Source organism: Triticum urartu, chromosome 2, assembly GCF_003073215.2.
Source record: "Triticum urartu cultivar G1812 chromosome 2, Tu2.1, whole genome shotgun sequence".
Taxonomy (NCBI): Eukaryota; Viridiplantae; Streptophyta; class Magnoliopsida; order Poales; family Poaceae; genus Triticum; species Triticum urartu.
In genome coordinates, this window is record NC_053023.1 from 695,969,598 (window position 1) to 695,988,804 (window position 19,207).

The 19,207-nt window shown below is 46.6% G+C and overlaps 1 long non-coding RNA gene across 1 annotated transcript; it reads right to left on the reverse strand.

Moving 5' to 3' along the window:
* Positions 1–4,221: 4,221 nt before the first annotated feature.
* LOC125534181 lies at positions 4,222–4,689 on the reverse strand. Its single transcript, XR_007294413.1, has 2 exons — positions 4,581–4,689; positions 4,222–4,489 (listed from the first exon to the last, which is right to left on the reverse strand). It is a non-coding gene; the product is annotated as an uncharacterized LOC125534181 (long non-coding RNA).
* Positions 4,690–19,207: the final 14,518 nt, after the last annotated feature.

Here is a 19,207-nt window from a genome sequence, read left to right on the forward strand (position 1 = left end):
GTCCAACTTGTGGAATTTGTCCATCTTCCCCCTTTTGGGAGCCCTGCCCCTTCTTATATATGTTGAAGGGGCGGGTTACATGTGGAGTCCTATTAGGATTAGGACTAGTCTATCTTCTAATACAAATCGGATACAAGTCCGGGTCTTGACTCCTTGTATGGGAAATACACCTTTTCTCTTAAACCGGCCCACCATTAGCATAACTGGCCTTCTGGGCCTTGGGCCTTGTCATCCGTCTGTCTAGCCCGCCGGGTTACCAGTGAGTCATAATGTTCAGGCGGGTTGCTTGTAAACCGCCAAGTTAGGGCGGGTCACCAGTGAATCGCCATGTGTCAGCCGGGTCTCAAGTAAACCGCCAAGTCCGGCCGGGTTATACTTCCGGCTGGTTTACGCCGCGGGGTATATCCCTGACACTATGCATTATTGCAAATGTGGTTAGTTATAATCTTTGCTGAAAACTTGAATGTTGGCTTTACATATTTACAACAACAAGAGCAAACAGAGTTTGTAAAAATTTTCTTTATCACTTTCAGCTTGTGAACTGAATTGCTTGAGGACAAGTAAAGGTTTAAGCTTGGGGGAGTTGATACGTCTCCAACGTATCTACTTTTGCAAACACTTTTGCCCTTTTTTGGACTCTAACTTGCATGATTTGAATGGAACTAACCCGGACTGACGCTGTTTTCAGCAGAATTACCATGGTGTTATTTATGTGCAGGAGCAAACTTTCTCGGAATGACCTGTAACTTTACGGAGCCACTTTTCATAAAATAAGAAATATACCTGCAAAAGATGAAGGACAGGGGGCCCACCACCTTGCCACGAGGGTGGAGGCGCGCCTGGCCCCCTAGGGCGCCCCCTACCTCGTGGCCCCCCTGTTGTGTCTCCGACTCCAACTCCAACTCCATATATTGAGTCTCGGCAAGAAAAAAATCAGAGAGAAGAAATCATTGCGTTTTATGATATGGAGCTGCCGCCAAGCCCTAAAACCTCTCTGGAGGGCTGATCTGGAGTCTGTTCGGGGCTCCGGAGAGGGGAATCTGTCGCCATTGTCATCATTAACCATCCTCCATCACCAATTTCATGATGCTCACCGCTGTGCGTGAATAATTCCATCGTAGGCTTGCTGGACGGTGATGGGTTGGATGGGATCTATCATGTAATCGAGTTAGTTTTGTTAGGGTTTGATCCCTAGTATCCACTATGTTCTGAGATTGATGTTGCTATGAGTTTGCTATGCTTAATGCTTGTCACTAGGGCCCGAGTGCCATGATTTCAGATCTGAACCTATTATGTTTTCATCAATATATGAGTGTTCTTGATCCTATCTTGCAAGTCTATAGTCACCTATTATGTGTTATGATCCGTTAACCCCGAAGTGACAATAATCGGGATACTTACCGGTGATGATCGTAGTTTGAGGAGTTCATGTATTCACTATGTGTTAATGCTTTGTTCCGGTTCTCTATTAAAAGGAGGCCTTAATATCCCTTAGTTTCCGTAAGGACCCCGCTGCCACGGGAGGGTAGGACAAAAGATGTCAACCAAGTTCTTTTCCATAAGCACGTATGACTATGTTTGGAATACATGCCTACACTATATCAACGAACTGGAGCTAGCTCTGTGTCACCCTAGGTTATGACTCTTACATGATGAGCCGCATCCGGCATAATTCTCTATCACGATCCATTGCCTACGAGCTTTCCATATATTGTTCTTCGCTTATTTACTTTTCCGTTGCTATTGCTATCATCAGTATAAAATAACAAAAACATTGCTTTTACTACTGTTACCTTTTGCTACCGTTACCACTACTATCATATTACTTTGCTACTAAACACTTTGCTGCATATATTAAGTTTCCAGGTGTGGTTGAATTGACAACTCAGCTGTTAATACTTGAGAGTATTCTTTGGCTCCCCTTGTGTCGAATCAATAAATTTGGGTTGAATACTTTACCCTCGAAAACTATAGCGATCCCCTATACTTGTGGGTTATCACACGTCTGTTTAGGAGCAGGACGCCGGCAAAGCTCCTCCTTCCACCATTTTGTCCACTCTTTGGGCGGCATCTGACGAGCAGGAAGAGCAGTTCTCTGGCATAAAAGCCGTCTGGGTGGCCCGCCGAGCCCGGCAGCTCGCTTCTCCACCTACCTCGCCTAGCCCGTCGGAGGTAGTTGCCGCACTAAGCCAGCGTGTGGTTCCGCAGCTGGCCTCTCCAATATAGCTCGAGGTAGAGTGCCAACTTGCTCCACGCCGGCTTGTCAGAGAGCACGGCAACACGGGCATCATCACTGCCCTCGATGCCGCCGTGTCGTACAACGCCTCCAGTATCTACGACTGCGCCATCCGCCATCGACGGGCGCGTAGCTGCGACATGCAGGCAGAGAAAGAAGTCGCCGATGATGTCGATGAGGTGATGCGGCTACGCGGATGTGGACGAGGTGACGGGCAGCACGTCCCGCCCCGCCGCCATCATCGTGGAAAAGTAGAACACAGGAGGCCACCGCCGATTGTATCCCATGAAGGCCACCACCGAGGCGACGCCGGTGAATACAGACGGTGTCCTCGTCAATTCTTCTTCTACCGGATGTTGGAGGAGGACAAAGAGATCGGGCAACGACCATTTAGATTAGGTATTTTAATTCTACCATGCTGGTTGTAATGGGAGTATTATAGGTAGTATCATGCATGCCAACTACTCCCTCCGTTCCTAAATATAGGAGTATTATAAGAGCATGGTTAATAGTATTACCAGTTGATGGCTACATGACACTGCCACGTCATCTATAGCCAACCTTGTAGCCTTCAAGTATAATACTCCCTCCAGCTAGGTGTCATCTTAGGCTAGTCATAGTGGAGAGTAACTTAGAGTAGTGTCATGCATATGACGCTAGTCTTTGTTACTACCTTCATAGTGCAAAGTAACATACAAGTAGTATCATAGATGATAGCATTTATTATATTATAGACTCATTTTGCTTTGGGTTTTGTTATGTTACAGTAACATATTATGTCACTCCAAACACCTCTCTCCTCATTAACTATATGTCACGTAAGCAAAATTTTCTTGGAATGTGTTATGTTACTTGCTAAGTTACTCCCACTATGACCAGCCTTACGAAAACCAAATAATCCCAAAATACATAGGCGCGGTGCATTAACTTCTACCTCGTTTCTTGTTTCTTGACATAACAACCAATAAGAGATGCGGGTGTGCATACTTTTAATGACTTGAGACTAGCAAACACGACATGCAGTGGTTAGTTCATGGCATGCAATGCTATTAATTAACAAATAAACATTAAGTTCTCCTGTCTCTTCTGAAAGTCGAACAATGATGATGGTACTACAGTCGATAGTGTACTACTAGTAAGCAAAGCTTCTCCTTGTTTGTGAGTAGACCGGATACATGAAAAGTAATGCATTAGTCTCCAAAAAGGGTTGACCATGTCCATGGCAACCATCCCGTGCTCAGTCATTCAGTGTGTGCTTCTCGTCGTTCTACGAGTTGACAGGACACGTCAAATTTAATATGTATGCATTACTCTCTCCAAAAAGGGCCGACCATGTCCATTAGTCCATGGCTACCATCCCGTGCTCCGTCATTGAATACATGCACTACTCACGTGCCATCGAGGAGGAAAAATATTACGTAGTACTAGGTGCCATCGTAGTGCACGACTCACTTACGCACTGCTTATCTCCATTTTCTTGAATGACACATGCACCTTGATGCATGCTAGATGTCCCGCATGTTGGCAAAAGGATGAACAAAGCTCGTGTCAAAAAAAGAGAGTAGAAGAACATAGATTCACAATGACCGAGAAGGAGCAAGGAACCTTGTGGTGGAGCATCTGCACTCATAATATTTTATATTATTTAGCGATATCAAATCAACCAATCATCTCCATAGTAGACCAGAAGAGTACGAAACACGGCAGCCCATTGTAGTTACATCATACTGTACGTGGCGAACCCACGCTATCATCATATTTCTTGGCCTCCATGCGACACCTAGCTCTAGTATTCCACCAGCCCGTATCGCTTCTCACTCCTCATCTATACCTACTAGATGACCCGGTTGCGCCAATGGCGCAAGAACCGAATTAGAAAGAATGTTATTAGTAAGTAGGAGATGTAACTGGAAATATAATGTAATGTGGATAGTATTACATCATGTATTAACCACAAATCATGAAATCAATACGAGAGAACCAAATAATGTCACCACCTCTGTACTAACAACCAACATTTTAGCATAAGGAGTATCACAGGAGTGATTACTTGCACATCAGGAGTATCACAATTACAACTAAAGAGGCATTGTCCTCACTGCTATCCCTGAGCCCTTCACAAGGAGAGTTCCAAGCCTCGCAACTTCTTCCTCCAGCTCTGCACATGACCCTCAGTTATGAACCTCATCCCTCAGCAATTAGACTCCGGTAGTTTGCAAACTCCCATTTCCCATAGCAGATTGATTTACATGGCTACTCTCACCAATGAGAGGACCAAGCACAGAAAAGATTCAGAACTTTTGGAAGCAAACAATTATGGAGCTATGGGTCTCTGAGCACTTACCATGACTAATCGCATGAATCCAACAAATTTGCCAACTCAAATGCTACAAAGACCAAATGATGGTGTGAGGCAGCTCACCATATATCATCGTCTCTTACAATGATAGATCCATAGATCAGCGAGGATATTCATAATTGCTTCACCTAAGAAGGCCAAGATGCCATACACACAATTAGAGCCAAAACAAAACCTGAAGCAGTGGAAATGTCCATCTCTAGTTGCTGGAGGAAATAAATGAAATAACAAGCAAGTAGAAGCAAAATGATGTCGGCAGTGCATCAAACAATCGTACTGAAATGATCAATACACAAAAAAGGAAGCGATCTCTAGTTGTCAACGGACAGAATTTAGCATATAAATGACATGGTGACTAAAATAATTACCTTAGATCATCTTAGGAAATGTTCCAACAAAGAAGGCAATGACTTTTTCGTTTCACCCATAGCATGAATTTTTCAACTTCAAATCGTATGATACCATGGACTCTGCATATGTTGATAGGACATAATAATTAACTACAAAAAGCAGGGTAACGGATAACACATTGAAAGTAAAAGCAGAGAGCAAATTTAATGCTTACAACAAAACATGGGCATAGATAACTTACTGGTTCATCTGCCACTACTTTATTATCTATGAAGAAACTAAAAGTCAAATGTACAACTAAATCAGGAATAAGAACACCATAAAACACTGGGCTTGGTCTGCATGCAAACCATTAATCTGATTGGAGATGGAGAACTAACGAAGATCGGATAAAGTCTGAAGGTAAGATATACGTACAGTCATTCGAGTAAATAACAGAAAGGTAACCACCAGATCATCTTCTGTTCTAGAACTATGTATATATCTGTGTTTAAAATATTTGGCAACAAAACGGACATATTAGGTATTTCTATTGACTAATATCGGTGTCAAAACTGGCGGATCTCGGGTAGGGGGTCCCGAACTGTGCATCTAGGCCGGATGGTAACAGGAGGCAAGGGACACGAAGTGTTACCCAGGTTCGGGCCCTCTCGATCGAGGTAAAACCCTATGTCCTGCTTGATTAATATTGATGACATGGGTAGTACAAGAGTAGATCTACCACGAGATCAGAGAGCCTAAACCCTAGAAGCTAGCCTATGGTATGATTGTTGTTATCTATGTTGTCCTCCGGACTAAAACCCTCCGGTTTAGATAGACACTGGAGAGGGTTAGGGTTACACAAAGTCAGTTACAAAGGTAGGAGATCTGAATATCCGTATCGCCAAGCATGCCTTCCACGCCAAGGAAAGTCCCTTCCGGACATGGGACGAAGTCTTCAATCTTGTATCTTCATAGTCCAGGAGTCCGGCTGAAGGTATAGTCCGGCCATCCAAACACCCCCTAATCCAGGACTCCCTCAGTAGCCCCTGAACAAGGCTTCAATGACGACGAGTCCGGCGCGCAGATTGTCTTCGGCATTGCAAGGAGGGTTCCTCCTCCAAGTATTTCATAAAAGATTTTGAACACAAAGATAGTGTCCGGCTCTGCAAAATAAGTTTCCACATATGGCCATAGAGAGAATAATATTTACACAAATCTAATCTGCTGACGTATTCCGTAGTGTGACACACCACGGCCAAGCCTTTATCCAAGTCGTTTCATTGTCCCACCTCAGTGTTGGGGAACGTAGCAGAATTTTAAATTTTTCTACGCATCACCAAGATCAATCTATGGAGTCATCTAGCAACGAGGGAGATAGGAGTGCATCTACATACCCTTGTAGATCACGAGCGGAAGCGTTCAAGAGAACGGGGTTGATGGAGTTGTACTCGACGTGATTCAAATCACCGATGACCTAGTGCCGAACGGACGGCACCTCCGCGTTCAACACACGTACGGTTGGGAGACGTATCCTCCTTCTTGATCCAGCAAGGGGGAAGGAGAGGTTGATGAAGATCCAGTAGCACGACGGCGTGGTGGTGGAAGCAACGGTGATCTCGGCAGGGCTTCGCCAAGCGCTGGGAGATGGCCTATATATAGGGTGCCTAGGGGGGCGCCGGCCCTAGGAGATCCAATCTCCTAGGGGGGGCGGCGGCCAAGGGGGTGCCTTGCCCCCCAAGGCAAGGGTGGCGCCCCCACCCCTAGCATTTCTAACCCTAGGCGCAGGGGGAGGCCCAAGGGGGGGCGCACCAGCCCACTAGGGGCTGGTTCCCCTCCCACTTCAGCCCATGGGGCCCTTCGGGATAGGTGTCCCCATCCGGTGGACCCCCGGGACCCTTCCGGTGGTCCCGGTACAATACCGGTGACCCCGAAACCTTCCCGAAGGCCGAAACTGGACTTCCTATATATAAATCTTTACCTCCGGACCATTCCGGAACTCCTCATGATGGCCGGGATCTCATCCGGGAGTCCAAACAACTTTCGGGTTACCGTGTGCTAATATCTCTACAACCCTAGCGTCATCGAACCTTAAGTGTGTAGACCCTATGGGTTCGGGAGACATGCAGACATGACCGAGAAGCCTCTCCGGTCAATAACCAACAGCGGGATCTGGATACCCATGTTGGCTCCCACAAGCTCCACGATGATCTCATCGGATGAACCACGATGTCGAGGATTCAATCAATCCGTATACAATTCCCTTTGTAAATCGGTACGTTACTTGCCCGACACTCAATCGTCGGTATCCCAATACCTTGTTCAGTCTCGTTACCGGCAAGTCACTTTACTCGTACCATAATGCATGATCCCGTGATCAATCACTTGATCACTTTGAGCTCATTATGATGATGCATTACCGAGTGGGCCCAGAGATACCTCTCCGTCATACGGAGTGACAAATCCCAGTCTCGATTCGTGCCAACCCAACAGACACTTTTGGAGATACCTGTAATGTACCTTTATAGTCACCCAGTTACGTTGTGACGTTTGGCACACCCAAGGCACTCCTATGGTATCCTGGAGTTGCACAATCTCATGGTCTAAGGAAATGATACTTGACATTCAGAAAAGCTACAGCAAACGAACTACACAATCTTTGAGCTAAGCTTAGGATTGGGTCTTCTCCATCACATCATTCTCCTAATGATGTGATCCCGTTATCAATGACATCTAATGTCCATAGTCAGGAAACCATGACTATCCTTTGATCAACGAGCTAGTCAACTAGAGGCTCACTAGGGACGTGTTGTGGTCTATGTATTCCCACATGTATTACAATTTCCGGATAACACAATTATAGCATGAACAATAGACAATTATCATGAACAAATAAATATAATAATAACCATTTTATTATTGCCTCTAGGGCATATTTCCAACAGTCTCCCACTTGCACTAGAGTTAATATTCTAGTTACATTGTGATGAATTGAACACCCATGCAGTTCTGGTGTTGATCATGTTTTGCTCTAGGGAGAGGTTTAGTCAACGGATCTGCTACATTCAGGTCCGTATGTACTTTACAAATCTCTATGTCTCCATTTTGAACACTTTCATGAACGGAGTTGAAGCGATGCTTGATATGCCTGGTTTTCCTGTGAAACCTGGGCTCCTTGGCAAGGGCAATAGCTCCAGTGTTGTCACATAAGAGAGTCATCGGGTCCGACGCATTGGGTATGACTCCTAGGTCGGTAATGAACTCCTTCACCCAGACTGCTTCTTGTGCTGCCTTCGAGGCTGCCATGTACTCTGCTTCAGATGTAGATCCCGCCACAACGCTTTGCTTGCAACTGCACCAGCTTACTGCCCCACCATTCAAAATATACACGTATCCAGTTTGTGACATAGAGTCATCCGGATCTGTGTCGAAGCTAGCATCGACGTAACCCTTTACGACGAGCTCTTCGTCACCTCCATAAACGAGAAACATTTCCTTAGTCCTTTTCAGGTACTTCAGGATATTCTTGACCGCTGTCCAGTGTTCCATGCCGGGATTACTTTGGTACCTTCCTACCAAACTTACGGCATGGTTTACATCAGGTCTGGTACACAACATAGCATACATGATAGACCCTATGGCCGAGGCATAGGGGACGACACTCATCTTTTCTCTATCTTCTGCCGTGGTCGGGCATTGAGCCGTGCTCAATCTCGTACCTTGCAATACAGGCAAGAACCCTTCTTTGACTGATCCATTTTGAACTTCTTCAATATCTTTTCAAGGTACGTACTCTATGAAAGACCAATGAGGCGTCTCGATCTATCTCTATAGATCTTGATGCCTAATATATAAGCAGCTTCTCCAAGGTACTTCATTGAAAAACACTTGTTCAAGTAGGCCTTTATGCTTTCCAAGAATTCTATATCATTTCCCATCAACAGTATGTCATCCACATACAATATGAGAAATGCTACAGAGCTCCCACTCACTTTCTTGTAAATGCAGACTTCTCCATAAGTCTGCATAAACCCAAACGCTTTGATCATCTCATCAAAGCGAATGTTCCAACTCCGAGATGCTTGCACCAGCCCATAAATCGAACGTTGGAGCTTGCACACCTTGTCAGCATTCTCAGGATCGACAAAACCTACTACATCATATACAATTCTTCCTTAAGGAAACCATTAAGGAATGCCATTTTAACGTCCATTTGCCATATCTCATAATCATAGAATGCGGAATTGCTAAGATGATCCGGACGGACTTCAGCTTCGCTACGGGTGAGAAAGTCTCATCGTAGTCAACCCCTTGAACTTGTTGATAACCCTTAGCGATAAGCCGAGCTTTATAGATGGTCACATTACCATCCGCGTCTGTCTTCTTCTTAAAGATCCATTTATTTTCTATGGCTCGCCGATCAACGGGCAAGTCAGTCAAACACTAGTAGAAAACAGGGCTATGGTCACGGGGTAGTTTTCACATTAGTCCCGGTTCAATCACGAACCGGGACTAATGTGAGCATTTATCCCGGTTCATACGGCTAAGGCATTAGTCCCAGTTCACCTGGGCCCTTTAGTCCCGGTTCGTGCCACGAACCAGGACTAAAGGGTGCGAGGCCCATTAGTCCCGGTTGGTGGCACCAACCGGGACTAAAGGTTAGACCTTTATTCCCAGTTTGAGGCACGAACCGGGACTAATGGGGTTGAGACCTTTACTCCCAGTTGGTGCCACGAACCGGTACTAAAGGTCCCATTTTCAAACTCTACCCCCCCCGTGGATCGCCTTTTCAGTTTTTTAAAAAATAAAAGAAAATGATGGAAATATCAAAAAATAAAAGAAAATAAGTTTCCCATGTGATATGTGGTCTACTTGTTGGGAAAATTTGCAAATGTGAATTTTGACTTTATTTGCAAAATCTCTCTGAAATTTGTAAAAATGGGCCTAACTTTTGCATACTAACTCGGATGAAAAAGTTTTTTATATGAAAAATCATCTACTCAAAAAGTTACATCCAAATCATCTACCCCATTAAACATTTTCAAAATCCTCAAAAACCTAACAGAAAAAAAGTTACGGGGCTTTTAAGATCTGGAGTGGAAAAAATCGAAAAAAAATTCAAACAGTGCGCAAACTGTGGTCAAACAATGGTCAAACTAATTATTCTATAATATTAGTGTTACTAAATAATTATTTTAGTTATTTCAATTTTGGTCAAATCTGGTCAAACTGTGGTCAAACAATGGTCAAACTAATTATTCAAGAAATATTAGTGTTACTAAATAATTATTGTTTTTAAAACAATAGTTTCAAACTAAAACAGTGAAATGTGTCACTTCATGCTCAAGCAAAATTCCTGAAGGTTAATAGGATTGACATCTTACTATTGTCAGGAAAACAACAAGTGCAGACTTGGAGCGAGGGAGAATAGAACCCGGAAGTTAAGCGTGCTCAAGCTGGGGGAGTGGGAGGATGGGTGACCGTTCGGGAAGTTAGATGATTTGGAATGATGAGAGGATAAATTGAGAAGTGATGAGGGGTGGTGATTACTGACTAGAGGTTAAAATAATTTAGAAATTTGAAAATAATAAAAAAAAATCAAAAAAATCAAAAAAAATTTCAAAAAAAAAATCATAAAATTTCCTTTAGTCCCGGTTGGTGTTACCAACCGGGACTAAAGGTGGAGCTCCACGTGGCCGCGCCCTTTAGTCCCGGTTCTGGATTGAACCGGGACTAAAGGGCCAGGGCATTAGTACCGACCCTTTAGTCCCGGTTCATGAACCGGGACTAAAGGCCCTCACCAACCGGTACAATAGGCCCCTTTTCTACTAGTGAAAGTCCATACTTCGTTTTCATACATGGATCCTATCTTGAATTTCATGGCTTCCAGCCATTTGTCGGAATCCGGGCCCGCCATCGCTTCTTCATAGTTCGAAGGTTCACCATTGTCTAACAACATGATTTCCAAGACAGGGTTGCTGTACCACTCTGGTGCGGAACGTGTCCTTGTGGACCTACGAAGTTCAGTAGCAACTTGATTTGAAGTTTCATGATCATCATCATCAACTTCCTCTCTAGTCGGTGCAGGCACCTCCGGAACATTTTCTTGAGCTGCGCCACTTACCGGTTCAAGAGGTAATACTTCATCAAGTTCTACCTTCCTCCCACTTATTTCTTTCGAGAGAAACTCTTTCTCTAGAAAGGACCCATTCTTGGCAACAAAGATATTTCCTTCGGATCTGAGGTAGAAGGTATACCCAACAGTTTCTTTAGGGTATCCTATGAAGACGCATTTTTCCAACTTGGGTTCGAGCTTTTCAGGTTGAAGTTTCTTGACATAAGCATCACATCCCCAAACTTTTAAAAATGACAGCTTAGGTTTCTTCCCAAACCATAATTCATACGGTGTCGTCTCAATGGATTTCGACGGAGCCCTATTTAAAGTGAATGCGGGAGTCTCTAAAGCATAGCCCCAAAATGATAGCGGTAAATCGGTAATGGACATCATAGATCGCACCATATCTAATAGAGTGCGATTACGACATTCGGACACACCATCACGCTGAGGTGTTCCAGGCGGCGTTAGTTGTGAAACTATTCCACATTTTCTTAAGTGTGTGCCAAATTCGTGACTCAAGTATTCTCCCCCACGATCTGATCGCAAGAACTTAATTTTCCTGTCACGTTGATTCTCAACCTCACTCTGAAATTCCTTGAACTTTTCAAAGGTCTCAGACTTGTGTTTCATTAAGTAGACATACCCATATCTACTCAAGTCATCTGTGAGGGTGAGAACATAACGATAGCCACCACGAGCCTCAACACTCATTGGACCGCACACATCAGTATGTATGATTTCCAATAAGTTGGTTGCTCGCTCCATTGTTCCTGAGAGCGAAGTCTTGGTCATTTTACCCATGAGGCATGGTTCGCACGTGTCAAATGATTCATAATCAAGAGACTCTAAAAGTCCATCTGCATGGAGCTTCTTCATGCGTTTGACACCTATGTGACCAAGGCGGCAGTGCCACAAGTATGTGGGACTATCATTATCAACCTTACATCTTTTGGTATTCACACTATGAATATGTGTAGAATTACGCTCGAGATTCATTAAGAATAAACCATTCACCATCGGAGCATGACCATAAAACATATCTCTCATATAAATAGAACAACCATTATTCTTGGATTTAAATGAGTAGCCATCTCGAATTAAACGAGATCCTGATACAATGTTCATGCTCAAAGCTGGCACTAAATAACAATTATTGAGGTTTAAAACTAATCCCGTAGGTAAATGTAGAGGTAGCGTGCCGACGGTGATCACATCGACCTTGGAACCATTCCCGACGCGCATCGTCACCTCGTCCTTCGCCAGCCTCCGCTTATTCCGCCAGATCCTGCTTTTAGTTACAAATATGAGCAACGGCAGCGGTATCAAATACCCAGGAGCTACTACGAGTACTGGTAAGGTACACATCAACTACATGTATATCACATATACCTTTCGTGATGCCGGCCTTCTTGTCCGCTAAGTATTTGGGGCAGTTCCGCTTCCAGTGACCACTTCCCTTGCAATAAAAACACTCAGTCTCGGGCTTGGGTCCATTCTTTGGCTTCTTCCCAGCAGCTTGCTTACCGGGCGCGGCAACTCCCTTGCCGTCCTTCTTGAAGTTCATCTTACCCTTGCCTTTCTTGAACTTAGTGGTTTTATTCACCATCAACACTTGATGTTCCTTTTTGACTTCTACCTCTGCTGATTTCAACATTGCAAATACTTTAGGAATGGTCTTTTCCATCCCCTGGATATTGAGGTTCATCACAAAGCTCCTGTAGCTCGGTGGAAGCGACTGAAGGATTCTGTCAATGACCGCGTCATCCGGGAGATTAACTCCCAGCTGAGTCAAGCGGTTATGCAACCCAGACATTTTGAGTATGTGCTCGCTGACAGAACTATTTTCCTCCATCTTACAGCTGAAGAACTTGTCAGAGACTTCATATCTCTCGACCCGGGCATGAGCCTGAAAGACCATTTTAAGCTCTTCGAACATCTCATATGCTCCGTGTCTCTCAAAACGCTTTTGGAGCCCCGGTTCTAAGCTGTAAAGCATGCCGCACTGAACGAGGGAGTAATCATCAGCACGTGTCTGCCAAGCGTTCATAACGTCTTGGTTCTATGGGACGGGTGCGTCACCTAGAGGTGCTTCTGGGACATAATCTTTCTTGGCAGCTATGAGGATGATCCTCATGTTCCAGACCCAGTCCGTATAGTTGCTGCCATCGTCTTTCAGCTTGGTTTTCTCTAGGAACGTGTTGAAGTTGAGGACAACATGGGCCATTTGATCTACAAGACATATTGTAAAGATTTTAGACTAAGTTCATGATAATTATGTTCATCTAATCAAATTATTACATGAACTCCCACTCAGATAGACATCCCTCCAGTCATCTAAGTATAACATGATCCGAATTAACTAGGTCGTGTCCGATCATCACGTGAGACGGACTAGTCAACATCGGTGAACATCTTCATGTTGATCGTATCTTCTAGACGACTCATGCTCTACCTTTCAGTCTTCTGTGTTCCGAGGCCATGTCTGTACATGCTAGGCTCATCAAGTCAACCTAAGTGTATTGCGTGTGTAAATCTGTCTTACACCCGTTGTATTCGAACGTTAGAATCTATCACACCCGATCATCACGTAGTGCCTCGAAACAACGAACCTTCGCAACGGTGCACAGTTAGGGGGAACACTTTCTTGAAATTATTACGAGGGATCATCTTATTTAAGCTACCGTCGTTCTAAGCAAATAAGATGTAAAACATGATAAACATCACATGCAATCAAATAGTGACATGATATGGCCAATATCATTTGCTCCTTTGATCTCCATCTTCGGGGCTCCATAATCATCGTTGTCACCAGCATGACACCATGATCTCCATCATCGTGTCTTCTTGAAGTTGTCTCGTCATCTATTACTTCTACTACTATGGCTAACGCTTTAGCAATAAAGTAAAGTAATTACATGACGTTTATGTTGACACGCGGGTCATAAATAAATAAAGACAACTCCTATGGCTCCTGCCGGTTGTCATACTCATCGACATGCAAGTCGTGATTCCTATTACAAGAACATGATCAATCTCATACATCACATATATCATTCATCATTCATCACAACCTTTGGCCATATCACACCACAAAACACATGCTGCAAAAACAAGTTAGACGTCCTCTAATTGTTGTTGCAAGTTTTTACGTGGCTGCTATAGGTTTCTAGCAAGAACGTTTCTTACCTACGCCAAAAACACAACGTGAATTGCCAATTTCTATTTACCCTTCATAAGGACCCTGTTCATCGAATCCGATCCGACTAAAGTGGGAGAGACAGACACCCGCTAGCCACTTTATGCAACTATTGCATGTCAGTCGGTGGAACCGGTCTCACGTAAGCGTACGTGTAAGGTTGGTCCGGGCCGCTTCATCCCACGATGCCGCCGAATCAAGATAAGACTAGTAACGGCAAGCAAATTGACAATATCGACGCCCACAACTACTTTGTGTTCTACTCGTGCATAGTAACTACGCATAGACCTAGCTCATGATGCCACTGTTGGGGAACGTAGCATAATTTTAAAATTTTCTACGCATCACCAAGAACAATCTATGGAGTCATCTAGCAACGAGGGAGAGAGGAGTGCATCTACATACCATTGTAGATCACGAGCGGAAGCGTTCAAGAGAACGGGGTTGATGGAGTCGTACTCGACGTGATTCAAATCACCGATGACCTAGTGCCGAACGGACGGCACCTCCGCGTTCAACACACGGATGGTTGGGAGACGTCTCCTCCAAGGCAAGGGTGGCGCCCCCACCCCTAGGGTTTTTAACCGTAGGCGCAGGGGGAGGCCCAAGGGGGGGCGCACCAGCCCGCTAGGGGCTGGTTCCCCTCACACTTCAGCCCATGGGGCCCTCCGGGATAGGTGGCCCCATCCGGTGGACCCCCGGGACCCTTCCGGTGGTCCCGGTACAATACCTGTGACCCCGAAACCTTCCCGAAGGCCGAAACTGGACTTCCTATATATAAATCTTTACCTCCGGACCATTCCGGAACTCCTCATGACGTCCGGGATCTCATCCGGGACTCCGAACAACTTTCGGGTTACCGTGTGCTAATATCTCTACAACCCTAGCGTCATCGAACCTTAAGTGTGTAGACCCTACGGGTTCGGGAGACATGCAGACATGACCGAGAAGCCTCTTCGGTCAATAACCAACAGCGGGATCTGGATACCCATGTTGGCTCCCACAAGCTCCACGATGATCTCATCGGATGAACCACAGTGTCGAGGATTCAATCAATCCGTATACAATTCCCTTTGTCAATCGGTACGTTACTTTCCCGAGACTCAATCCTCGGTATCCCAATACCTTGTTCAGTCTCGTTACCGGCAAGTCACTTTACTCGTACCATAATGCATGATCCCGTGATCAATCACTTGATCACTTTGAGCTCATTCTGATGATGCATTACCGAGTGGGCCCAGAGATACCTCTCCGTCATACGGAGTGACAAATCCCAGTCTCGATTCGTGCCAACCCAACAGACACTTTTGGAGATACCTGTAATGTACCTTTATAGTCACCCAGTTACGTTGTGACGTTTGGCACACCCAAGGCACTCCTACGGTATCCTGGAGTTGCACAATCTCATGGTCTAAGGAAATGATACTTGACATTCAGAAACACTATAGCAAACGAACTACACGATCTTTGAGCTAAGCTTAGGATTGGGTCTTGTCAATCACATCATTCTCCTAATGATGTGATCCCGTTATCAATGACATCTAATGTCCATAGTCAAGAAACCATGACTATCCTTTGATCAACGAGCTAGTCAACTAGAGGCTCACTAGGGACGTGTTGTGGTCTATGTATTCACACATGTATTACGATTTCTGGATAACACAATTATGGCATGAACAATAGAAAATTATCATGAACAAAGAAATATAATAATAACCATTTTATTATTGCCTCTAGGGCATATTTCCAACACTCAGCGCGTCATGCGAGGCGGTTTCCTTGGCACGTCTTGTCAAAGCAGAGATCGTGTCCCCTTATTCTGGGATTCTCATCAATACGGGCGTGGGTAACCCAACAGCGCCATTGATTACGGCGCTTGGAGATAAGCGAGTTTTACCAGGCTGGTGGGGACACGTAGTTGCGTCCACCCATATAAGGGGATAAGGATCGACCTTTTCACCTACGCCTTCTTCCCCCTTTGCCTATCCATTCTCGCGCACTCGAGCTCCAGCGCCCAAGTCCGCACTCCCACCTCAACCTTCTCCAGCCATGTCCGGAGCGAGAGGCAAGTGGATGGTCTCCTCCGTCATGGAGGGACACATCAAAAAGCTGAGGAAGGCCGGATACCTGTCTAACGACATCGGGCACGGGCTTCCTGAAAAGGGGCAGCTCATCCCCACCCCTAGGCCCCATGAGAGGGTGGTATTCCTCCCCCATTTCCTCCGCGGACTGGGCTTCCCTCTTCACCCCTTTGTCCGGGGGCTCATGTTCTACTATGGCCTAGATTTCCACGATCTGGCCCCGAACTTCGTCCTCAACATCTCGGCGTTTATCATCGTGTGCGAGGCTTTCCTCCGCATCTGCCCCCATTTCGGCCTATGGCTCAAGACTTTCAATGTCAAGCCGAAGGTGGTGCGCGGCAACCAGGCGGAGTGCGGAGGCACTATGGTTGGCAAGATGGCCAACGTCTTATGGCTCGAGGGCTCCTTTGTGGAGACCCTGAAGGGGTGGCAAGCGGGGTGGTTTTACATCACCGAGCCACGCGACCCTGAATGGGTCGCACCCCCCGAGTTTCGATCCGGACCCCCTACGCGGCTCACCTCCTGGAAGGAGACGAGCCTGTCGGGGGGTAAGAAAGGAGAGCTGACCGGACTCCAAACATGCATCCAAACCCTGGTGGACAAGAAGCTCAAACTTGTCAACGTAGTCCAGGTTATGCTCATCCGCCTGATCCTCCCGTGTCAACGACGGGCTTTAAACCTGTGGGAGTTTGATCCGGCGCGGCACCAAACTCTGAGCAGGCTCTTCGACACGACGTACGAAGATGCCTGGAGGGTGCTTTTCAAGGGTGCCGAGGCCCCCGCATCCGCTACCGAGGATCGCGGATTTACTACACAACATCATGCTCATGCGGTAAGCTATTTATTTCCTTTTACAGGGTATTAGGTTTATCATAGTTTGACTCCATGCGGCATCTATGCTCCCTTACCTTTGACAGGATTGGCAGGTGACATCCGAACAGGTCAACTATCCGGCTCCTTTGCCCGAAGGCCCAGTGGACACTCGCTTGGCGAAGCTGTTGGTTCCGGCACCCTATGTGGTGCCGGAGAAGAAGGCCGTGAAAAGGGCCACGGGGACTCGAAGGAGTGCCCGGCGCCAGGAGGTGTCGGATTCATCATCCGGCGGTTCCGAGGTGCATTCCTCCCGTGAAGACGAGGAGGAAGAAGAAGAAACCTCTCCCCCCCCAGCGGGAGGAGAGAAGAAAAGGAATGCCGCCCTCTCTGGGGAGGCCGGAGGGTCCAAGAAGGGGAAAACCCTTCCTCCGGACTACTCTAACGACGCCGACAACGGCGAAGAAGAGTGGCAGCCCAGGGCCAAGCCCCTGGCGAAATCGTAAGTATTCGGATACCGGAGTAACTCATAGTATTCGTTTATTGCACAGCTTTCCCTTATGTCGAATATGTTTATGCAGCCCACCCAAAGACCAGCTCGCCGCGTCGTCGAGCGGCTCAATGGACTCGTCGGATGTGAACTCACTTCCGACGGCTTCCTCCCCCTGCCCTACGGACGACACCGAAGTGTTGTCCCAACAGGTTCCAAGCAGGGAGGAGGTGGTCCTGGAGGCGCCGCAAGGCGACCTCCTGGAGTCCAGGAGTAAAGGGGAGGAAACCCCCCAGGGCCCCAAGTCCGGCTCAAGGTCGGACACTACTCCGGAACCTTCAAATGTTTGAGAGTCCGGCGGGCGACCTCCTTCGAAGAGGAGCAAGCCTACCGTGCTGGAGACCCCCGTCCAACCGGGGGCGCCGGACAATCTGTTGGAGGTGCTCGAAGGCGCCTCCATCGACGAGGAGCACCGCACTATTATGAGTGCGGTGGTCCAGAAGGTTCAGTCCGCCAAGAGCGGACTGACTGAAGCTTGTACTAGCCTTTTGACAGGCTTTGAGGTAAGTAAATAATGTGTAAATAATATTACCGCATAGACAGTAGCCCCTGATGCTCTGTTGGGCGTTCGCGAAGAAAAGCCGAATAGAGGATCAAAAATTCGCAGGAGTCTAACAAAGGAGTCAATATGCGTATGCAGGCTTCTCTGCTAGCGTCCGCCGCACTGACTGCGGAAGTGGACACGCTGAAGCGGAACCTCGAGAAGTCCGAGCAAGAGCTCAGGCGTGCCAAGAAGCAGCTCGAGGAGAAGGAAGGTAAGAAATACCTTGTTTGAATGTATATAAAAAGGTGCAATTGCAAAAAATGAAAGGACTAACATGGCTATTGTAGGGGCCACGTCTGAGGTGGCGACCCTTAAGCAAGCGCTGCTTGAGGCCGAGAAGAGTGCGTCCATGGAGCGCACCGAGCGGGAGAAGTATGAGGCCAAGATTGGCAAGGTGCAGCAAGAGCTCCAGGTTCTCATGAAAAAACATGAGAGTTTGGAGCTTGACTCAAAGACGCGAGCGTCCGAGCTTGCGGCAGCTATTGAAAATGCCAAGTCTGCCAAGACCAAATCCCAGAAGACCCTCCAGGAGTTGGATGAGGTGAAGAAGACAGCTGCGGGTAAGGCATTCTTTATGCAAAGCAAACATATAAACGTGAGTTACTTGTTACTTATCCGAATCCGGAGCTCTCTAGGAGCGTTCGCAGATCTTCCCCAGAGCGTGTCCGATGCCGCCGCATTCTATCAAGCCGAGGAGGGCAGCTCGACAGAGAAGGTGTTCTGGTCTCACTATGCTGAGGCCGGACACCCAGTGCCCCTGAGCGACCAGTTAAAGCAACTGGTCGAGCTCCACAAGGCGGCCGAACAGGCCATGAAGGGCCTCCTATTTCGGCTGTGGCCTGGAGAGGCTCTGCCTGGGAGCTATTTCGGGCTGGTGCGGCGGCTGGTGGAGGCCTGTCCAAGGCTCGAAGTCATCAAGCGCTCCGTCTGCATTGAAGGTGCCCGTAGGGCCCTTGCCCGTGCTAAGGTACACTGGGGCAAGC